The sequence below is a fragment of the Lepidochelys olivacea genome (assembly GCF_965140295.1).
Source record: "Lepidochelys olivacea isolate rLepOli2 genome assembly, chromosome: 11".
Classification (NCBI taxonomy): Eukaryota; Metazoa; Chordata; order Testudines; family Cheloniidae; genus Lepidochelys; species Lepidochelys olivacea.
The window spans coordinates 5863742-5888821 of record NC_140421.1 but is presented as its reverse complement, the minus strand read 5'-3'; positions in this window follow the sequence as shown (position 1 = coordinate 5888821).

Sequence of the window (25080 nt, the reverse complement as noted above, 5' to 3'; positions counted from 1 at the left end):
GAAGGCATATCAACTTAGCTTTTCACTTAGGTTTTTTCAAGCTGCTCACCCATTTGGGAGCCTGTGGTCGAATTTAAGCTGCTAACCTCGGTTAAAAGCTAGCTGGCTGTGTCTTTTCTGCTCTTTTAACCTGCGTTAGCTAGCCTGAATTAAGAACTTGCCTGCTTGCAGTGAAGAAATACCTATAGAGGCTGAGGAGGCTGCTACTGTCTCCAAGCTAAAGGCATTGGGTTTTGAAAATCTGGGTTTCAAACCCTTGCAGTTCCCTTTGCTGATCTTCATTCAGTATTATGTGGATTATCTTCCTTTGTTTATTCTTTAGACCCAGAAGTACACTTAAAATGAAAGGGCTTATGTTTGTCTCCCAAAGATATTGCATAACCCCCATTAACTGTAGCTTTTAGCTTCGATCATAGGGCAAGACTAGATCTATACAGTTTTAGGGGATGTACAATTTCTTTCTCACTTTATCTCATGACAATGAGATTGTCACATTGGTTGCTATGGTGCTTAGCTGTTTCAGTTACAATGGCTGCTGATGAGACACCAGAGGACTGTTGGCTAAGTCAGAAAATGTAAAAAGAAGCTCAAATCCTTTCTAAAATGAAGCTTAGTATTTTCACCCTGCGTGAGCTGAGAGCTGACAAAAGGTGCTGGCTGGATGGCCCTGAAGACTGAAGTCTATCTTTATTTCTGCACGGAACAGTTAAGGTATCAGCAGTGGCAGTGAAAACTTCTCCAGGTTGCCTCGCCAGTGTGTTCCAACCTTGAGCCGGCGGGGGGTGCTCTAGAGGCTGAAGGGATAACTCATCCTCCATTGGCAGTTGAGTAGTTAGCCTCTCTGCCCAGACTCCCAATGAGAGGACTTTGATTATATGGTTTTAGTGATGTGGATAGTTGCATGCTATCAACTCCCACTGAAGTCCGTGTAGATTATAGACCCCTAGATTCATGCAAGAGGCACCGAGCATTCCACAGGGCCTGTTTGGCTCTGGATTACGATTCTCCTCTTATTTACACAGACCACCAAAGAGTTCTCACCTGGTATTATCTTTTGATGACTATTGTCCTGAGCCAGGCGTGCACCAATGTGCAGTTAGAGCTACTATGGATCCAATTATCAGGACTTAGGAATTACCAGCCTGGTAGATGCAAAACCCCTTTCGTCCTGATGCAAAACACCTACTTGTACAATAGTACTATTACAGGGCCAAGTCTGAGGTCAACGCCCAGGGCCATAAAATAGTCAACACTCAGAACTCTTACGCACATGGAGTAGCACCTCCCCCCCCACAGTTACGCCTGTTTATGCCAGTGGCTCTACCAGTATGGAAAGGAAACTCGGGTAAGCGTCTGATGATCTGACCCTCAGCATGTATTCAAGACAAATTCCCATTGGCCTCGAGGAGTTTGCTGGAGTAAGGGTGGAGTAAAAGCTGAATAAAGCTCAGTGGTTTGAGCATTGGCCTGCTAAACCCAGGGTTGTGAGTTCAATCCCTGAGGGGGCCATTTAGGGGATCTGGGGCAAAAATTGGGGATTGGTCCTGCTTTGAGCAGGGGGTTGGACTAGATGACCTCCAGAGGTCCCTTCCAGCCCTGATATTCTATGATTTAGGCCATTCAGGTGGAATGCTGTAGAAAGGCTAGCTCCTTGGCTGCTGTATATCCAGGGCCAGATTTACACCTTGGGCGCCCCTAGGTGCAGTGGTTCCGAGCCCCCGTCTCCCCCCCGCCCCATCCACAGCAGCCAGGAGCTGTGAGGTCCCCCACTATGGCTTGGAGCTCCTAAGCATTGTGGGCAGTGGTGGCAGCAGGGGTACCCTGCCTCTTTTAGGTGCCCTGCTGCCCACTCACCCCCTACTGTCAGCACCCCTCACACTGCCCCACCACAACTTCCCAGTGCCCCACAAAGACCCCCCCACTGCCCAGCACCTCCCACAAACCACCCACTTCCCAGCGCCCACCAGCCCCTCACTTCCCAGAGACCCACTCTCCCAAGCCCTGTCCCCCTGGCCGCACTCACCAGCCCCACTGGGAGGTGACTCTGTCAGCTGGGCTGAGCGAGGAGTGCTCCAGCAGGGTTGCGTGGGGTTGTCTCCACCTCGGCTGGCCCCTTCCCCTGCCAGGACCCAGGAGCAGCAACATTTGAATTTTTAGGCGCCCCTAGGCACATGTCTACTGTGCCTAATGGGAAATCCAGCCCTGGGTATATCAGCACAGTTCCGTTGACTCCAATTTACAGTAGCTAAGTCTCTAACTCCTCAATTTAGAGAGCATTGAAGTACATTTTCTAGTTTCCATGAGCACTGAAAGAGTGTGATTTTTTTTCCCCCAGTTTTTAGTGATAAAATTCCATTTGATTTGTGTTTTTTCTCCACCGTAATTTATTAGACTTGTGTAAATCTGAGCTTTATTGTTTATTAAGTGCCGGCACGAGTCCCGAAAAAGTTCATGGCATTTAAACTAACCGCTTGCATGGATCTCTGACAATACCCTTTGCAGAAAAAAATGACTGACTTGTTATCTTGCCCTCAAGATAAGTATTTCAGCCATTCTCCTTCTACAGACAGGGGCCAGCCTTTGTCAAAGGAGTTGTCATGAGGCCAGTCCCAGATGGCGCAATTTGTAAATAAGGATGTCAATCAATTGGTGTGGTCACACTGAAATTACTGATAATATTCTCTTTCTGTGTGATGATGCTGGGAAATCAGACTCCCTTCAACACTCCATTTTAGAGCAAGCTGAGAATCTTCTGAGCAGAGGGGCTATTCCACCCCTGAGCCAAGAGTGTATCGCCTCTCTCCCTCCCCTTTCCTGCACCCCTTCCACCTTCCCGCCATTGAAAACAGGACCACAAGTATAATCAACACCACTGCCAGCCCATCAATGGGCACTATATGTAGTATCACTGTTTGTACATACCCAGGATCAACACCCCCTCTCAGTGGGGTTCAGAGGTGCCACCCTTAGCTCTGACTCAAGCAATAGGAGAAGATTAGGGCTGGAATTTTCAAAGGGCTCTAAATGAATTTTGCATCCAAATCCCATGACTTTCCTAGCTCCCATTCAAAATCACAGTCTAACCCAATATAATGAAGGACATGCTGTTAGTGTCTTTATTTAGCTAATTGCTTTTAAAGGGGGTGGGGCTTGTAATCACTCATGGAAAACATTCCCTAACTGGAAACAATTGCGCTTATTCAGTATATTCAATATTTTCTGGGTTTCTCTTCCCTTGTTCTTAGACACTCATGAAAGGGAAGGATCTGCTCCTGGGGCCTATGAAGTCATCACAATAATCCCGTTTATGACCTTGCCCACCAAGCAACTGTGACCATGTCACAAACAGGATATGGACCAGCTGAGTGGTGCTCACTGCAAATCTTGATGGAGGTGGGGGGAGAGTTAAAGGTGACATTTAATTGCCTTTATGTCTCCCCCATTCTGGATCTAGAAGGTGCTCATTCTGGAGCCTTGCAGAAAACAGAACAACCTAAGAGCTGCTTGTCTCTTAGTGACTCTTCTAGAGTAAAGCTAAATTTTACCTCTTTCCTCTGGCATCTGCGTTTGTCTCTTTGATGTTTTTATGTTATGGGTCACCACAGCATGAACGAGTGAAGAAGGTGACCTGGGAACTGTGAAGGAGATGGAAAAATGAGTAATCAGAGATGCCCAGGTGAAGACACACTGGTACATTGTAAGAGGGAATTACTTCATTCTTTCCCAATCACTTATTTCTGGCCTGCATTTTTTGCCCATACTTCCTTTCCACTCTCCATGCTCTGAAGATGTGGGTCAAAATTCTCTTCTCCAGTTGAAGTGTAGGACTTGATCTATAGTGGCGATCTGTATTGAATATTCAGCACTCAGCAAGCATACAGAACTCCCGTTGGTGTAATGGAACTGGACTCTGCAGTAGCAACCCCAATGGATTAGTGACAAGAGGCAAAGAGCCTCCATTGGTGTAGATCAATGTAGCTTCATTGAAGTAAATGGAACACCACCAATTGACACTAGCTTGGGATCTGGCCCAGAATTTTTTTTTGAGGTGTTTCTAATAGGACTATTTAGAATGCATAATGTTAAACACATGCATAGGTCTGTGATGAAGTGGGGATTTTCCATTGTTATGTTGTATGTGACCTTTACTGTTTTGCATGAATACTGTGTGCCTCAGTTTCCCTGTGTGCTGCACCAATGCCTAGATGGTGGGAATAAGGGTGTGTGACTTTGGCTGAGACACATAGGGGCAGGTGAGGCTCCTCCAGATGCTCTCATGTAGGCTATGGCCGGTGCCATTCGTAACCTGAGACCCAGGAGAGGGATGCGACCAGGTGACACTTTGTCTGGGAAGCAAGACAAAGACCAGGAGAAGGAGCAATGGGGGTGTCTGAGGTCTGGTTGCTGGAAGCTGGGCAGTCTGGTTGTGAGGACTGGAGTGGGGAGTCCAAGCCGTCTGGCCCAGGATTCCCCCAAGATGGACTCAGCTGAAAGTTACTGATTTCTGTGCTAACAAGTTCTGTTCTATGCTGTGTTCCTGTTGACTAATAAACCTTCCATTTTACGCTATCTGAGAGTCACTGCTGACTGTGGAGTTGGGGCGCAGGGCCCTCTGGCTTCCCCAGGAGCCCCGCATGGGCAGACTCGCTGCGGGAAGTGCACGGTGTGCAAGGGGATGCTGAATGCTCCGAGGTCAGACCCAGGAAGGTCGAAGCTGTGTAAGCTTCTTGCCCTGTCAACAGTATACTCAGAGAGAGGAGGCTACCCCAGAGTTCTGACTGGCTTCATAGTTCCAGAGCATTGGCCCGGTGATCCATGACAACGTCATTGCCAGATTTGTACCTGATAATTATTATGGAATTTTGTTCTAAGTGTCTATGAAGTTCACTCTGTTACCTGAGAGACAGCTATTAGGAATCCCATTTTGTGCATGTGTGTACACAGATGGGAAATTATCAAGAGTCACTAAGTATAATAAATGGAAATTACAGCTATAGGCAAACCCATACACTGCTAAGAGCATGATGCACAGAATCCAGCTATAAATATACATGAGACTTTCTGCTTCATGGTCAAACTAGCGATACTGGTATCACTTCTGAAGCTGCTCTTGCTTCTATACATATTTTTATAAGCATAAAAAATCTTGCGTAGGATTTAATAATTGTTAAATATGCAGCAGTCTAATGAGCGGAGGTGATAAATAACAGAAAGGAAGAGATTAACTACAATATTTGTGTATTATTAAAACACCAAGCTACTGCTGGTAGATTTAATAAATTGCATCATCTTAACTGTGAAGTGTCTTTAATTCTAATTTAAGACTAGGGCAGGGAGTCTCTTGCTCTAGCAGAAGCATCAGGGAATGGGTAGATGGAGTCTAACATTATCTTTCTTGAATAAAGATGAGTGCTAATATGAAGCAAACAGTGCAGAGATGAAGCACACAGGGAGTTAATGAAACTTCTGGTTAGGATTTGTGTACAGTAGATGGCTCTGCCACCACTTGAAAACGGGAACATAAACACTTTTCCACGAGTGGAAAAAGGCAAGTATAATGCCCATCTTCAGAAAAGGGAAGAAGGAGACTCCAGGGAACTACAGACCGGTCAGCCTCACCTCAGTCCCTGGAAAAATTATGTAGCAAGTCCTCAAGGAATCCATTTTGAAGCACTTGGAGGAGAGGGAGGTGATCAGGAACAGTCAACATGGATTCGCCAAAGGCAAGTCATGCCTGACCAACTTGATTGCCTTCTATGATGAGATAACTGGCTCTGTGGATATGGGGAAAGCAATGGACATGATTTGCCTTGACTTTAGCACAGCTTTTGATAGTCTCCCACAGTATTCTTGCCAGCAAGTTAAAGAAGTATGGATTGGATGAATGGACTATAAGGTGGCTAGAAAGCTGGCTAAATTGTCGGCTCAATAGGTAGTGATCAACGGCTCCATGTCTAGTTGGCAGCTGGTATCTGGTAGAGTGCCCCAGGGCTCAGTCCAGGGGGAGGTTTTGTTCAACATCTTCATTAATGATCTAGATGATGGGATGGATTGCACCCTCAGCAATTTTGCAGATGACACTAAACTGGGGGGAGAGGTAGATACACTGAAGTGTAGCGATAGGATCCAGAGTGACCTAGACAAATTGGAGGATTGGGCCAAAATACTCTGATGAGGTTCAATAAGGACAAGTACAGAGTCCTGGACTTAGGACAGAAGAATCCCAGGGGCACCGCTACAGGCTGGGGACCGACTGGCTAAGTGGCAGTTCTGCAGAAATGAACCTGGGAATTACAGTGGATGTGAAGCAGGATACGAGTCAGCAGTGTGCCCTTGTGGCCAAAAAGGCTAATGGCATATTGGGCTGCATTAGTAGGAGCATTTCCAGCAGATCAAGGGACTTGATTATTGCCCTCTATTTGGCACTGGTGAGGCCACATCTGGAGTATTTTGTCCAGTTTTGAGCTCCCCACTACAGAAAGGATGTGGACAAATTGGAGAGAGTCCAGCGGAGGGCAACAAAAATGATTAAGGGGATGAGGGACATGATTTATGAGGAGAGGCTGAGGGAACTGGGCTTATTTAGTCTGCAGAAGAGAAGGATGAGGGAGGATTTGATAGCAGCCTTCAAGTACCTGAAGGGGGGGTTCCAAAGAGGATGGAACTCAGCTGTTCTCAGTGGTGGCAGATGACAGAACAAGGAGCAATGATCTCAAGTTGCAGAGGGGGAGGTCAAGGTTGGATATTAGGAAACACTATTTCACTAGGAGGGTGGCGAAGCACTGGAATGGGTTACCTAGGGAGGTGGTGGAATCTCCATCTGTAGAGGTTTTTAAGGCCCGGCTTGACAAAGCCCTGGATGGGATGATTTACTTGGTGTTGGTCCTGCTTTGAGCAGGTGGTTGGACTAGATGACCTCCTTAGGGTTGGAAGAGACCTCATCTTCTGTGATTCTATGATACTTTCAATTTATAATTTTCAGACTTTGCAAAATTTGTAGATGCAGTTGAGCAACCAGATTTCTGATGGCTATGAAGACATTAGTCAAAACTGATGCACCTCTTGGGGCTGCAAAATTGCTAAATCTCTATTTAGATTGTAAGCTCCTGATTTAGATTTGGGGTAGGGTTTGTTATTTGGTTATGTGTATTGCTCCCAGCATAATGGGGATCTCGTCCCTGACTGGGGGTGAATATGTCTGGCTCAACTGGAAGCAGAACATTATCCCACCCTCCTTTTATTCCATGCTCTGCTGCTCATGTCGGAGGTGCTATCAGCAAACAGCGTGGAATTCAGATCATGGCAGGTAAATAAAGGAAGAAACCAATATCAACTAAATTCTTCATTTTATTATTTGTGTGTGCGTGTAAATTATAATCCAGCAAGACAAGAGATCTGCTTGCAATGATGAGTGTGAATGTCTGTAGCAAGCTTTGGACATTACCCCATGCTGGGACCCCTCTGGTCTTTCTCTTGGAGAGCCAGATTCTCCATGCCCCTTTACTATCCTGCTGGGCCCTATTCAGAGAGTGACTCTGGTATGGGTGAGGAGAACAAAAAGGCTGTCCAGCCAATGCTTTTTGCAAAGAGCAAGTAGACTGTGGGGTGGGGAGGGGGCTGAGAGTGGGAGGAATCCAGGTTCTGCATCCCCTGCTCATAGATTCTAAGGCCAGAAGGGACCACTGTGATCACCTGGTAAATTGTTCCAATGGTTAATTACTCTCACCTGTAACATTTACACCCCAGCCAGAGTAGCTGGCTGGGTGCACAGGACGGAGTGAGCTGCTCCGCATAAAGAGGTAAAGTAATTGATTTTTCTCCTAGAGCAAGGGGAGGGGGGCAGGATGTGAATCGTGATTCAGAGGAATGTCTGAGTCACAGCCCCCCACCCCCAAAGGGCTACTCTTGGGGTGATGCAGTTTATACACCACCCTCTGCTTAAGGCTCCACCTAATGTCACAATCTATCCCACTGTGAGCACAAGCGGGAGAATACAGCCCATAGCATGGACTATTTACAGTGACAATTTCTCTGCTCTCTAGGACATCAGAGAAATCCTCCAAACCATGCTCACCAGCCTCCCAGGGGTTCATACACTGGCCCCATGAGCCTCATTTGGCCATGTTGACTTCTGCTGAATAAGACCTTAATCCATGAATGGTACCATTAGAGGCAATGCAACTACTTACAAAGTACAGTACTAGTACAATTCCGTGTCAGTAAAGGGGGCAGAATTGGCTCCTAGATTTCACTACCATGGGTTTGCTTTACATCTCATTGGTAAGAGGACACCTTTGGTGGCATGGTACCCTCTGATGCCATGCCAAGACAACCCTTCAGAGCTCAGACAGATGAGTGTTGATTACTGAAGGGTTAACACTGGTTCCTGTAGCAGCCTGCATTTTCCATGGAAGTATTGATTGGATCCAACCTTACTTATAAATGGATAGGGAAAGAAATGGAAAAGATATTCAAAATTTGTATGAAAACTCCCCTTTAATTCACAATAGCATGCATGCTCTAGGCTCACTCTTAAAGGAAAGAAAAATATACAACCACTCAAAAATATCAAGGAGATATAGCACTTGTCCGGCAAGTAAACTGGGTAAAAAAAATAACCTGTTCTGAGATAAGACACTGGGCAGTCCTTAATCTCTTCTACCTGAACAAACTGATTATTAGATCTATATCAAACAGTCCATAGCAATCCCTTTCACATAAGGACACTGCCAACTCCCAGACTAGACCTTTCTTGAAATGCAGCCAAACAGGTTTGGATTCTTATGGATTGAATCAGATTTAGTCCGGCCATCTCTCAGAGAAAAGGGATCTCCATAAAACTGAGTTTATGTCCCTGTTTGTGTCATTGTTTAGGAGGCTGCTATCATATTATGTGTTTTTTATATTTAGTCTATTATATGGGGGCTCTCCTGGATTGACACTTGGGGAAACCCAAAAGCGTAACAGTGCTGTACCGACAATCATTCCTCAATGAATAGCCGTACAGAATGATAAGAGATGGGCCTGAACCAAGCCTGTAAATCCAAATTCGCCCAGACTTCAAGGGCTGTGGATGTGAATCTGAATGTTACAGCTGGTCACTGTCTCCACACTGGGCTGACAGAGAATCCAAAATTGCATAATTCAGACCCAGATGTGGAGCTGACCTTAGTGGCTCCGAGCCATCTCGGATGAATGTAGATTGTAAGTTCCTTCAGGAAGGCACCATGTACCCCCTCTGTATGGCGTGCAGCGCTGAGCACAGTAAATAACACATCATATTGAAATTGCTGTTCAAATCTCTGTGATTTGCTTTGCGATGCAGTGGCTAAAAGAGTAGACTCTCCATTTTAGCCCTTGTTAAATGTTAAAGAGACCAGTGAATGTCCTATTCAAGTGGCTGGAAGGTTTTTCTATCTGTCCTACAGGTTTGGGTATTCTCAAATGAATCTTAAGCCTCCAGTTGGTCTGTATAGTTGAGCAGCTGCAGGGAGCAGCTTTCTATCATGAGCTTGTGTCGCCAACTAACACATGCTGTCTTTTCCCATCATCGTTGATCCATAACCCTCTGAAAGCCAAGATCAATAGAATATGGACTCAGCACAGCCAAGGAAGCAGGAAGCCCAAGATTCTTGGAGATGCACAAAAGGTGTAGAATCCAAAGATGGAGCACATTAATCACTGATAGCTCAGATGGCAAACAGCTGGCGGAACAAACAAATTAGACATCCAGCTTCTAAAAAGTCTTAGGCTGGGTGGCATATCAGATCTCTGCTTAATGAACATTACTTATAGCTCAACAGAGTCATTACTGTTTGCACTGCTCGTTAGCAAGAGTCAGCATTGTGCGTCTGCCTTTTGGGAAGCGAGCTCACTTGTTTAAAGCAAATCCTCTGGTTATTTTAAGCAAAATCAGACTCTGGGACTCAGATTGGCCTGGTGTGAGTGCAAGGCCAATTGGAAATGAGTGAGCCTTAACTAGTGTCTTGGAAATCAGTAGGACAGGTTTGACCTTTTGGTTGGCCTCTGGTGCCATATGCTTGTCAGATATTATCTAGCTACAAGACTACGTGACCAGCAATTAGAAAAGGACATAGTCATTCATTATGCAAATCCCTGTTCTACTTTGCACGGGCTGTTCAGACCGGTGTGTGATATGTAAGTAAAATGGTGTCAGTCTAATGAAAAATACATGGCAAAAGCAATAGCGAATCCTACTGCAACAGGCGAGCATTAATTGTTGAATGCATCTTTATAAAAACAAAAACAAACTAAAAAAACTTGCATTACAGTTTGGATAACTGATACCAACCACATATATACATTTACCCATGCCAGTAAATTCACGTTGTGTCCATTGGAACTGTGGTATATATTGGATGGAATAAATAAGTCCAGAGAGTCAACGGTGTTAACATGATCCTGTCATTGTACAACATTAATAGTTAAACAAGGCTTGGGAATACAGAGACTTGGGCTTGCTTAATACGATGGCAAACACACCATTACAAATCCTTTTAACCTTTTATTAGAGATACGGAAAAAGAAGCTCCCTTGGCTTCCCTGGTTCTCTAGACTGGGATATGACGTGCAGACTCTGCTGCTATTTGTAACTGATAATCTCTTTCAGGAGATGGAGAGTAGGTGCCCAGGCAGATTCTATTAACTCTTTCAGTGATGCTGATGATCATGAAGCACTGTGGATTTAGCCACAGGGCATTCGTAGCTTTCAGGGAGGATCCAGAGGGTCATATTGAGCAATTGTTCATCCTCTTTGAGAGCTCTTGAGTGTAGGTTGCAGGGAATCCGGTTCTCCTGACCCAGCTTGTTCAACATGTATGTGAGGCTGCCAATAATCATTGTGAGATACTTTTGGCTCAAGTGGAATCAGTATGTCAACGATATTGAGCTTCATGCTTCCCTGTTGGAGAGACCAAATTTTGGCCAAGATAGATTGCTACCTGAAAGGAAGGCTCACTTTCAGCCAAGGAGGGGTTATGAGTGAAGACATCTCAATGGGAGATGTGACTGCTCGCTCTTCAGAGGGCCTATGCCCACCTTCTCTCTCAGTGATGGGCAGAGAGGGAGACTATTTGGTTGCCAGGTGACCACTGGAATTGCAACCTTTCACAGCTATCTCTGCCTCTGTCACTTCTGAGAGGCACTACCCACTCTACTTAGAACCTCTTGGAAACTCTAGCTAGAGCAGAAAGTTGATACCTATTTTTTCAACAGGTTAAGTCTATGTAGGTGCCTAGACTTCAGTGGACTTGTGATTTCCTTTTGAGTGAGTTTTATGGTACTGATATATATAAGACCTTAAATGACCTGGGATCCAGCCATCTTAGAGGCGGTCTGTTCCACTAAGGCACTTGCAAATGGCTAGAATCCTATTACAGTGAAATCCATAGGAATGGGGACTGGGGCTATTTCCTTGGGGCCGGGGGCAATGAAATTTCACCTCTGGAAACATCTGCATTGACTGCATTTGGGGCACATTTGTTTAATCTGCTTCCTATATCTTTTGGTGGATTTGGGTCAACGGTAGGGCAGGTGTTTGTTGTCAGTGGGTACAGAGTGGTGATAGCAATGCAAGGCCTTTGTCAGGGCTGTGTCATGGGCAATAGTTACTGATGGTTCTAGCACTTGCAAACATGCCCACATATTGTCACAGTGGGTGGAATATTAATGATCAAATAAATGTGAAAATAAATATGTGCAAAGCATTGTTATTTGCAAACTATAAGAGCTATTTATCATGATCCCACATACATTTATATAGAAGTGATGATTGCTTTCCTCAGTTAATATCGTCCTTGTGCAGAAGAATGGAAAATAGGATTGTTAATTGATCACTCACCTCACTCCTAATAAAATAGAGAAATAAATTTCATAGCAGTAACTCATCCATCCAGGGATGGGGGTCCAGCAGTTCCATCCAGAGGAGGTCAATAAAGTTGAACCAGGGATGAATTTGGCCCAACTAAATAAGGCGGGCCATTGGGATTTCAGATTATTACTATGATGCTGGTTCCTAGAGTTCTCATTGGAGATCACGTTCCTATTGTGTACAGACACACAATAAGGGGCAGTCTCAGGATTGCCAACTCCCATGATTTTATTGTGAGTCTTGCAAAATATAGTGCTTTTGTTAGAGCCCAGCTCCTGGAACCAGATTATTACTGTTACTAAATAATAGCATAAGAAAGGTCATACTGGGTAAAACCAATGGTCCATCTAGTCCAGTATCTTGTCTTCTAACAGTGGCCAGTGTCAAATGCTTCCGAAGGAGTGAACAGAATAGGGCAATTTGTTGAGCGATCCATCCGCTGTCGTCCAGTGCTAGCTTCTAGCAGTCAGTTCTGCAATATATATATACACATATATATGCACAAAAAGGGATATTATCTAGAAATCAAAATCCCTTTTTGTGCATAAACCAAAATGTTTTGTATCTATAAATCTAGTGCTCTGTACCTATCAAACTGCAGAGTTCTCTGCACTTAGGTTGAAGCTTAGCTGGTGACCACATGATGGAATGTATGTAATCAAAAAGGGAATGTGTGTAATCCCTTGCTCTGACCCCGTTGATCCATAATAATTGCATCCAGATGTTCATAGGGGCCACTGGTGATTGACAAGGGATGGTTGTTATCACAGACGTGTTCTGTGATTGATGAAATAATGAATCATTGATTGATGTTTAGTCCAATAAGAATCGCTTGTCGTCACAGATGGTTTCTGTAATAACTGGTCAGCTGCAGATGTCTTCAGCTTATTGATTAGGTAAATTGAGATATGTGGGCTGGAACCCAAAGTAAGATCACTCATGGGAAAGGAATGTCTTTGTCCTAAACAGTATCTAAGGAGAAAGTTTTAGGGTTTTAGTTTGGAATGAATCAAGTGGCAGTCACTTCTCCAGTCTTCAGATTGGTTGGGTAATGTATAAAACCTTCTTTTCTGTATTCTGTATTGTGCTGTATTAATCGCTGACTAATAATCTTCAGTTAAATGAATTCCACTTGAGCCTGTTCACTGACCTCTATTATTATTACTATATAATAAAGACTCAAACCCAGCACAGTACCTGAGAATCTCAGCTTTCATTTTTAAAAGTACATTGCTAGCCTCAATGGCTGCAGAATCAACCCTGAAAATGTGACTCCTAAACATTTCAACACCAGAAGGAAAATATACCCCTCCCCCACTACATACATGACTCATGATTTTTGAGCACGGGGTATCGACAATACTGTAGTCCCCCCACCCCCAAGAGGTTGTCATCTGAATAGACAAGACAGACAAAGGGTAGGAGAGATTAAGTGTTATTGTCCTTATTGTACAGATGAGGAATAGAGGTCCTGAGAGATTAAATGACTTGAACAAGGTCCCATATGAAATCTGTGGCAGAGCCAAAAACTGGATCTAGCTCTCCTGAGTGCAAGTCCTGAGCCATAAGACTACCCATCCTTTCAGATCAACTGTTACCTAATACTGAGCAATATCAACTAATCCCATATATCAAACAATGGACTATGAAATTAAACTACAAAAAACAGCATAGATCAAAAATAGCCGGTGCCCACAGACGCTCTCAGATAGTACTGCTAAAAGCCAAAGACAAATATTGAGCAGTTACAGTCACTGATTAATAATTTACCCCCATGCTCTTTTGCTGTTATATTGATGTTATGTATATTGAAATTACAGACGCCCTTTAATGGGAAAATGGAGTCAGCCAATTTATAAAGATTGAGTCCAGGAGAAGAGAAAAACCTTTGTCAGTAACAACAAGGCATGTGAAAGCTTTAGCTTATTAAAATGAGAATTTGTATTAGCGACCTCTGGAACCACATAATGTCTCTGTGGCTCTCCATCTACTCGGATAATTGTTGATTCAATATTCTTAACATTTCAGGTAATACGGAATGATACGCTGTCTGACACTGCTTGAAAAAGGTTAATATACTTAGGCCTGGAAGAACTGTATTTGTTTATAATATCAATGGATGATACTGGTGTTTATTTTTAAGCATTTCTTTTAAAGTTGTATCTCTTTAAATTTCCAAACTGCAGGAAATAAGGGGGGGGGTCAGACAATTATTTAATGACAGTAGATGATGAGGGCTAGAAGCACAATATCGGTGTGGCTGCACAGATGTAGTCTGGTGCAGACTATGCCGATGCGAGGGCTCTCTCCCATCAGCATAATTACTCCGCCTCCGTGAGAGGCAGAAACGATGTTGGCAGGAGAGTATCTTCTGCTGATATAGCGCTGGTGTGGACAGCGCTTAGGTCACTGTAACTTACGTCACTTTGGGGGGGGTGGCTTCTTCACACCCCAAGTGAAGTAAGTTACAGTGACTTAAGCTGTAGCGTAGATCTGCCCTGAGGTTCAATAAAGTTAAAGCCTCATAATCATTGAAAGACAAATTGTCGACATCACATGCAAAACAAACAAAGTAAATATCTTTCAATCAAACTCTAATAAGCTCTCATTTTTCACCCTTTGCTTGTCTATACATTTTGATTATTATCGATGGATATATTTTTGGATCGGTTTGTGTGCATACGGTGAAATCGACTTTTACCAACATTTACAAATAACACTCAAATCCTTCCAAGCCTAATTATACGCCTCAGACTCAATGGAAGACGGGAGTGTGGTCTAGTGGGTAGAGGTGAGCACAGGGACTCTTGGGTTCTAATCTTGGTTCTGCTACACTCTGAGACTGTGGTCAGGCTATTGGTGTGAATAACCAAGCACACAATTAAGATTCATGGGCGTGAATGTTACGGAAAATGGATTTCAAAGCTGCCTGGGAAAATATTTGTAAAAACTGAGTTTCTAAAATGCAGGTGTGGCTTTTCACAACAGAGGCACCTGCATGTTCAGCTAATCAGAGAACAGAAACAATGTCATGTGACTTATCAGCCCAATCAGAAGTAATCAATGAAGCTCAAATAATGAACTTTGAAAACTCAAAGAAATGTTTGCTATCAATCCACATAGTTAAAAGAGAGAAAATCATCAAAGAATTTTCATAATGAACAAATTGAAAGGAATTGCAGAAACTCCACAAACACGAAAAGAGGCTAAGGCCTCAAACTAGCTATGGGCTTAATCTCATGTTTCACTACTGCATGCCTTTGAGTAGTCCCACTGGAGTGGCTTCAATGAAACTATTTATATGCGTAAGTGCTTATATTTGTATGCATAACTGCTTATATGCTTTGCTAGACTGGGGGCATAATACAGCAGGTACATTATTCGTGGCAATGTATTCACTCAGCTCTTGTTCTGACATTTTAAAAGGCCAATAGTCATGTTTTCAAAAAAGTTTAACTTTGAGATCCTGGGTCAGATTCAGGCTATAACCACCAAATCGTTTTGGCTAGTTGACAATTAATGTGGGTCAGGTAGGAGTTATTATTTGGGGTGCAACCCACAAAATTCAGGGGCATGCATCACCTATGTTCAATCTCAAATCAAGCAAAATTTTGTCATCTCAGCTGAGTTTTGTGGTGAGATTGTTAGAATCTGGAACTCAAATTTCAAGGAAGAGGGTGGGGACCCATATGAAGCAAAATGGAAGGAAAGACTTAAACTCCGAATCTGTCTCATTTTACATGATTGTTTTGGGTATATGGGCCAGATCCTCCTTGTGTAAATGGGTATAACTCTGTCGAAGCTACAAGCCAACATCCTAACATCCGGTCCCATGTCTTTAAAAACAAATTCATTGGAAGATAAAATACACCTATGCAGTTCCAAGGCCAGAAGGTGCCACTGTGGTCATCCAGTCTGATGGCCTGTATCACACATGCCATATAGAACTTCCCAAAAATGATTTCAGTTTCAACTATAGCTCCCACCACATACACACACACACACAAAAATGCCAGTGATGGTGAATCCACCACAATCTCTGGCAAATTGTTCCAATCGTTAATTGTCCTTACTGTTAAAAATGTACACAATGGAAATCGTCATTACATTAATTACAAAAGGTCAGCCAGATCTTGGGAACTCCTACATCAAATGTATCCCACAGCGAAGTTTATGCCTTTCTTACACTGATCCAAAAGGCAAGGAATTATTTAGCAATTTACCAAAAGAAGAGGGGGAAAGCAACAACTGCTCACTTCCTCCAGCATTTAAATACTTGTCGTTTATTGCTAGTGTAAATAGGTTTATAACCTTCCGGTATGAAGCATAGACATCTGCTCATCTCAGCACTAAACATCTGGTTATTCCAACAAAGCATATAATTATATTTAATGGATGAGAAGTGTTTGATGGATTACAGCCAAGGATCTGAATAAGACAATTATACATAAAGGCTACTTGCAGGGATTAGCTTGACAGGATAACAAGACACAGTATAACATTCTTTTGTCTGATATTTATATTGATATCAAAGGGTATTTTACATTACAGATGCCTTATAGATGTTGCAATCATTTATTTTTGTCAGTATCTACAGTGCAAACTTTCTTTTTGCATCTAGGCAATCATAGAGTGTGGAGATTTAGACTCTTTAAGTCAACTAGTCCAGCTGACTGCCAAGGCAAGATTCTTCCCTATTGCTCATTTGCTAGTGTTTTGGCTAACGCAATTTTAAATGTGCAAAGCAATGACAACTCTACCATTTCTCTTAGAGACTATCTATTGGCTAAAAGATTGCTCTATCGGGAAGTTTTCCCTATGCTAAAAATTGGTCTCCTTTGTAGTTAATTCATTTGGAATCGATAATGAATTGCATTTCATTAAGATAATGCTTGCTTGGTTATCCAGCACTACAGACCTCTGACTAGCAGTAAACCAAATGACTTGCCATTTGTTTACTTAGTTGGCAAACAGGTCCATCTGTTGATCAATGGGTGCTATTCTCTTGCAGTAGGGTCTGGGGCTGGTCTTCACCATGGGGAGACCATGCAGCAGGGATCCATTTCATGGGTCTAGTGAAGACCCGCTAAATTGATGACAGAACACTCTGGTCAACCCTGATATTCCAACTCTCCAAGAAGAGTAAGGGAAGTTGACTACGGAGTGTCTCCCATTGATGCTGCACAGTGAAGACATTTTATTCACATAGCTGGAGTAGCGTAACTTAGGTCGATGTACCCCTGTAGTGAAGACAAGCCCTGAGTAACCTGCCACTGATGTCAGCTAAGCTGCTTTCAGAGCAAAGACACAAGCAGGTTCTTGGAAGACACATGCAGTTGATCAAGGCCCCACATCTTCTGTGATAAGCTGGACCTGTAGGTTCTAAAGGATTCCAATGTAGCTGGATGGCAATCCTGGGACACCTCAATTAAATTACACCATGGAGGTTTTTAATGAACTGAATGTGAAAATGAATAATGCAATCAGTGTAGTCCTCCCCATATTTATTTTATGCTGCCCTCACATTTGCAGTTTCCAGAAAGCTTCAAATGTTTGCATTGACATGGCAGAAATGCATTGGGCAAGTTGTCAGGGGCAAGGCTAGAGGTCTTGGCAGCAGGGTAAGGGATGGTTGAGGTTTGTAGGATCTGGGGAGGCAAAGGAGGCTATTCGGGATTGAGGGAGATGCAAATTGGCGGAATGTTTCTGCTAAAATTATCATCATTTAAAAGACAAATTTTCAAAGGTGCTTGAAGCCCAGCAGCTCCCATCGGGCTACATTGTCGCAGTCCTTGCACGGCCACTCCCCACTTAATTCCGGTTCAGGTTGTGACTCTGGACACAGGGAAAGAGCAGACGCCACTGGACTAGGGCAGGCTGGACAACAAGCATTCTGGCCCGCAAAAATGTTTGAGGTTTCAAAATCTGGTTTGGTTCCACCTAACGTTTCAAAATGTTTTGTGAGAAAACACCAGAGTGAGAAAGCAAGCCATCCGAGAATAGCCAATAGCCCAGTGGTTAGGGCATGCACCTAGGATGTGGGAGATGCAAGTTCTTCCTGGTTCACAACACTGACTACAGTGTGGGTCTCCCACATCCCAGGTGAGTGCAATAATTATCAGGCTCTTCTGGGCTTGTGAAAGGTGATCTGTTCCCTCAAGGGTAGTGGTGTCTAGAAGTCAGCAGCAGTGTGCTGATTTCAACAGAATTCCATTTTAAAATACTGTAATAGAAACAACAAGCTTTGACAAGATCTCGAAACATCCTGTCGGTTTCAAAATGTCTTGACTGACCCAAACATTTCACTTGGTGGGAAAATTCAAAATTCAATGCCTTGTTCCTCTTCTGAACAAAAGCAAATGTAGAAATCACAGAATTTGCTGTTCAATGGAAATTTCAGTTCCCTCCCAGCTCTACTTTAACACAATGCACATGAAGATCCCATCTAAGGCATCTGAGTGTGAGGCAACCCAGCTGTGTAGCAGGGTCATTCAACTCTACTCAGAGCAAGTTATTCTTCCCTTGAGGATTGTGTATGATAAATGGATGAGTCATCCTGTCACTTTGGGGTACTAAGGACTGTGGTTGCCAGTGCAGGTTGGGAGACACTCACAATGCTGATTAAATAATTAGAGTTCATATAAACCACAAGGAACCCAGTGTCCTCTCAGGAATTTCAGTCTAAAACTCATTTCAGGGAAGCAGGTAAGAGTGGGTCAGAGAGACATGTTATTTGAAAATCCTGAGCAACATCTCTCCTCATTGGAAGCACTATTCTGGAAGGCTCTTATCTATTCTGCAGGCCAGCCACAAGTGGACAACGTCACACTTTCATACATGTCTTATAACGCTACCATCTGATCTGGTGTCTAGACTATGCACTCCACATCTATTGCTGCTTTTTGGACATGTTTGCGTTTCCACCGTTCCTGCATTTTGTGTGCAGGTCAACCTGGAATGTGAGGGTATCCTCCGATTTTAAATGGGTTGCAGGCCTTGTCCTAGAAAACAACAGTCTTTTCCCTGCTTGGAATACAAGCAGCTGCCATGTATTTAATTTATTTAATTTTGGCAAAATGTGCGGGGACAGTGTCTAATTTGAGTCAAGCAGTTTTTAAAGTGTCCCTTTAACTGAGAAATTATAAGGTGGAATGGCTCCCTCCAGTCAAGTGTTACCCTATAGCCTCTCTCACTGCTTCTCCCGAAAGTAAGACCATGCCAAAATATTGGATAAGGGGCTGAATCAGGAAAACTGGGTTCTTTATTCCTGGCTCTTCCACTGACCCTGGGCAAACCAGGGTTACTTTTATTATTTGTATTACCATAGTGCCTATGAGCCCCAGTCGCAGGCCAGGATCCCATTGTGCTAGGCACTGTAAAAATACCCTTGGTTGGTCTTGCCTATTAAGATTATAAAGTAAGAGTCTGTCTCTTACTATGTGTTTGTACAATGCCTAAAGGATCCTGATCTGGGTTGGAACACTGAGACCCTACTATGATATTTATAATAATTTTGCCACAAAGATTTTTTTAAAGTAGGGAATGGGTGGTGTATAGTGGCGTGAGGTGGAGACACAGAATCAGGGCTCTTGGGTTCTAATCCCAGCTCTACCAAGGACTCACTGTAGGCTCAGAGATGGATGGTACTGAGTTCTTCCTGTGAAGTGCTGAGTACCCTCCACTCCCATTGACTTCTGTGGGATCTGAGGTGGCCCAGATTTCACTAGAGGCAGAGAGCCCATTGCAGACCCAGGCCCTATGTCACCTTGGTCAATTCTCTTAAACTATTTGTGCCTCTACAGGTTCTCCTACAATGCCTGTATTCTATTATACCGATGCCTTACAGGTGTATTAAAGTGGACACTAGAAGATCTCAGCATCCCGCATACTACATTTCATCCTGAAGGTTCTGCAGTTTGTGACCAGCTTGCTCCCTTCTGGAAGCGAGTTCCAGTTGTGGACCAGTTGCTGAGGAAGCTCTTGTGGCTGCCATCCAAGCAGAATGGAGATGTCCTTGGGAGTCATTTCCCTGGAGGGCTTCTTGGGTCAATTCCTGAGAGGACTCCGCACATAAGGCCCCAAACTTTGAACTTGTCGGGATGTTCAGCGAGAATTGCATTAAGCCAGTGAACACTGGGGTGAGGAAATAGCAGCAGACTGGGTTCAATTCCTGGCTTTGCCACAGACTTCCTGTGTGACCTTGGGCCAGTCCCATAGTCTTTCTGTGCTTCAGTTCCCACCTCTGTACAATGGAAACAACAATAATTGCTATCTTTCAGCTGTCTTAACTATTAGAGTGTACGTTTTGGGAGCAAGGATGATCTCTCCTATGCGTTTGTACAGCACCTAACACAATGGAGCTCCAGCTCAGATCTTGGTTACAAATAATGAATAGATTACAGGGCGGGTAGTCTTCTTTGTTTTTTTTATTTTTATTTCCCTGTGATTAGTGCTGGATAAGCTCTATTTGGAAGGGAAAAATTGTTTTGAAATATTTGTAATTAGTCTTTTACCGCTACAAATCAATTCCAAAGGGTTGTCACTGCCAATTCAGTCATCGTTACAATGGAATGGAAATAAATAACTCTTTATGGGCTTTGGTCTTTTGATCTGAGTGTAGCAAGAAAGATATTTATAACTTACGCCATTTAATCAATTTTTTTTAATGTACAGTGTTCATCAAAAAAAGTCATGCCTAGCTTCCAAACAACACTGTAAATTCAGAATCCTTAGTGGTTGTATTTGGCTATTTCTCAGAAGTGACAGGACTGGCCAGACTCGTTGTTTTCTCAGCTAACATTCAGGTTTCTGATTTCCCAAGGATGCTAGCTTCAGGCAACCTGTTCTCAGAGGGTTTTGTTTGCACTACTAGCCGCTGTCAGTCACTTTTTCAGCACAAGGAGGGAGAGTTTCCCCATTAAATGATGAACTCAAATGTAAATAAGTCAATACATGTAAAAAGTTTTTAAAAACTCTGTTTTAGGTCCTGGATCGATCTATCCCTTCATTGATTTCCAGTGGCGGTTGTGGAATCGCTGTCATTGGAGATTTTTAAGAACAGGTAGCTGAGGATCGGGGGAGGGTGTGTGTGTGTGTGCATGTGAGAGATTTCTTTCCATTGCTTTGATTTATGCTCTGACTGTATTAATTAGCTATCTGCACCTGATTATTTAATGCTGCTGATTGGTCACCACCAAGTTGAATGAATTGTTAGGGCTGCCATAGTTTTCTTCATTGGGTGTTTTTCTTGGTTGCTTAAATCTCTCTAAATAAATAGATAACATTATTTCAAACAAATAATGGCCACACTGGTGTGGGAAGAACTCCCCTGGAGTTCCTGCTGTCTCAATCAATATTTCCAAAGTCTGATGGGGTTGGACGACTCAGAATGTACTCATCCCTGAATTCCTTGGATAACTCTTCTCTAAATGGTATCACCAGGGCCCCATGCAATAGATAAGCTCTGATCAGGAATCAAAATAGCCAGTCCCTGCCTTGAAGAGCTTACAGATTAAAACAAACTGGAGACCAAAGCAATATGGCTCTATATAATAATCCCATGCTCTATAAGAGCTCTCATCAGCAGAGTTCAAAGCACTTTACCAAGGAGATCAGTGTCATTGTCCCCATTTTAGAGGTGGAGAAACTGAGGCACCAAGAGGGAAAGTGACTTGCCCGAGGTCACCCAGCAGGCCAGTGCCAGGGCTGGGAACAAAGGCTTGGTCTCCTGAGTCCCAGTCCAGTGCCTTATCTGCAAGGCCACGCTGCCTAGCTACTGTCTTTCCGTTAACATGTCAGATACTGCAGTCAGGCTGTGGTATCCCCAAGGAAGCAGGAAGGCTCAAACTGCAGTAAAAAGATTAATTTCACTGCTACAGCAATGCACGAGCCTGGATTCACCATCTTACTAAGGGTGTGCATAAACTGTATCTGTCTACATGTCTCTGTCTAGCCAGCTCCTGGCAGATCCCTGCCCACAAGATAGTGCTGTGCCACATGGCTTTTGGTGCTTGTAATCATCCATACAAAATATTGTGCTTTCTAAACCTCTGGCTGTTGTGTAGCAATCAGCCCTTTCTGCATCACTCTGTGGTCCATGCTACGTCTTAGCTGTTGAGGCCAGTGCTATGGGACCCCTGTTAAACCCTGACTAAGGAAAGCATCCATATGGAAGTCATAGAATCATAGAATATCCGGGTTGGAAGGGACCCCAGGAGGTCATGTAGCAAAGCAGGACCAATCCCCAACTAACTAAATCTGCAAATGCCACCTGTGTTTGTACTTAGACCTGTAAACAAATGATCGGATTCTCCCACTCACCTACGGCAGAGTAACTCCACTGATTTCAGTGTCGCTGCTCCTGATTTACACCCAGGTGGAAGTGCTGGAGAATCAGGCCTCTCTTTTTCCTTTTGCGGTTGCCTGGCAGAGTATATCCCCATATCAGAGAGACAGTGCTCTGATGGTTCCCAGGGAGGTTGGGAATGCCTTTCCTTTTTCTGTTGTCCTCGTTTCACCAGGAAAGTGCTTTGAGAAGCACCATGCCTAGCTCAAAAGTGGGGGAGGAAAAGATTGCCGAGGCCAAACTATTACACTCAGGCTCCGTCTGCATGAGCACCACAGAGCTTGCGCCAAGAACAGCCTGGCCTTGAGGGACTTGCAAACATTCAGAGGCTCTGAGGATTCAAAGTTATGAGCAACATCTGCGTAGAGATAGATTGTCTTCCTCCTGTATGTCACCTCTTTCGATTAGCTTAGATATCAGGACGCACAGCTGGGAAACCTCGTTTATAAAGAAGGAGAAAAGACAGAGGATCGAAACAAATAACATGGCGGGGGAGCCGGGAATAACCAGGCAATATTAAGCTCCATTAATACTAAACAAAAGACGAGCAGGAGATAAAGCTTCTGTAGATTTGCAAGCAACTTCCCCACTGTGTTTCAGGTGCAATGCTCCTGGCATCAACAGATGAGTTTCCTCAAAGGGATGTGAATTCTGCCTCCTCGTGCAGCCAGACTCGGGATGTGCAGCAGAAGCAGAATGGGACTGGGAGGGGACGGATGGTCCTGCAGTTCACATTCCAATCTAGCAGTCAGGGCTCTGCTCTGAATGGCCCAGGGCAAGTCACTTAAGGCCAGATGTTAGCTCTTCAGCCACTGGTTCTTTGGGGGGAAGCTTTACAAGGGTGCAAGTCAACGTTTGTGCACAATGCCCGGGCATCCAAAGTGGAGCACAGCCACCCTGACACCTTTTCCAAAGGTGCCTTAGACAGTCTGGCTTCCAGCCCTGCCACTGCCTCAGTTTACCTTCTCTCTCACATCACACAGCCCATCTGGCACTTTCCCAAGACTGCTGCACCCCTAGGGGTGCTTTGTTCCCATAAGATAACACTCAGACCCAGCCATCCCTCTTCCCCAGGCTCACCTGGGCTGTTCCGTGTGTAATTGGGCTTTAGCATCCACTCAGCCCTCCCTCTGGGCTCAGAAGTCTATCCAGTCCTTTATCAGAGCGCCCATTGCTTCTAGCACACCCTCTGGGCTCACAGTCCTTTGCGGTCCCCCAGCTGGGGCTTCTCTCCCAACAAGTCCCTTGGTGCAGGTCCCTCTTCCTGGGAGCACCTGAGCATCATCTGTCCCCTCCTCAGCTCCCCCCTCTCCCCCGGGCTCAGGCTGCCCTTATATTCCCCACTATGCTCCCACCACACGAGCCCTGGTGTCATGCCCTTCACCTGAGGGCGTGGGCTAAGTTTGACACAGATGCGGCGGAGTCCCATCCACAGGCTCTGACTTTTATTTTTTCCCCGGTGGGTGTTCTGCCCCGAAGCCCCACCCCAACTCCGCCCCTTCCCCTGAGGCCCTGCCCTTGCTCGGCCTCCTCCCACCCCTATACCTGCGGTGGCATTTAGGGTACATGTAGCTATACGGTGCAATGAAAAGCAGGCTGCCACGTGCGGCCGCGAAAGGCTTTGGTGGAGGGAAACAGCAGGGAGGCAGCAGGACACTACCTTATTAAAAGCATCAGTGTAGACATAGGAGGCACTGCTTGGGTGAGGAGAGAGCCATGGGATACATACCCTAAGATGCTGCCATGTCTCCACTCTATTCGCCTAAGCAGTGTCTCACTCTCTGTGCGGCTATGTGTAACCCTGCTAGCTCGGTGTGCAGTGTCCGTATGCTGCATGCCGCCACACTTACCCTGAAATGTGTATTGATTCTTCACTTCCAAGGTGTGGGCATGGCTGGTGATGTATATGCAATTTAAAGCTTTGGGTGTTCAAAGAATTGAACAACCAAATGTAACTGTAAATGTAATGGGGGAGGTTTAGATTGGATATTAGGAAAAACTTTTTCACTAAGAGGGTGGTGAAACACTGGAATGCGTTACCTAGGGAGGTGGTAGAATCTCCTTCCTTAGAGGTTTTTAAGGTCAGGCTTGACAAAGCCCTGGCTGGGATGATTTAACTGGGAATTGGTCCTGCTTTGAGCAGGGGGTTGGACTAGATGACCTTCTGGGGTCCCTTCCAACCCTGAGATTCTATGATTCTATGATAACTGAATTTCTGTTTTGTTGTCGTTTCAGGTTTGTTTTATCCTTTTGAGCGGGAGCTGAGGTTTTGAGATGGACCTCACTGGTTCATATGATGTGGATTTTTCCTTCCTTTGTAACTGCTGGCATGGATTAGTTTTTATATATATTTATTTTATTGTCCTTTAAGAATTTAACTCCTCCTCCTCCAAGCTTTATAGACCTTAGAGGTCCTTGACCACTCTCATAATTTGCCCCTATTTCTTTCAGTCCAGGGCACCTTTTTGTCATCTATGATCATTCACATTAAGAGGTCTTAGGTTTTCCTTAATATCCTTCCATCTTCTCCTTAATTAGCCGCAAGGTCGGGCACTATATGATTTTTCTTCCAGGAGCTTCTTAGCTGTTCTGTCCTTCCATCATCCTAACTTCATGCCTGGCTCATTTTATTTTTTCTATTTCCCCCGTAAATGAAAAGTGCTGCCCTTCTTGCAGGAAAAAAAAAAAGATTTAAAAGCTATATTTGAAAAAGTCAGAATCCCATATTTTTATAAGCATGAACAATTTAGTCCACATATTTGCATATAGAGACATAATGCAAAGCATATGCATGTGAGAAAAAAGCCATCAGATTATGCTGCCATATAATCATGTAATTGTTTTT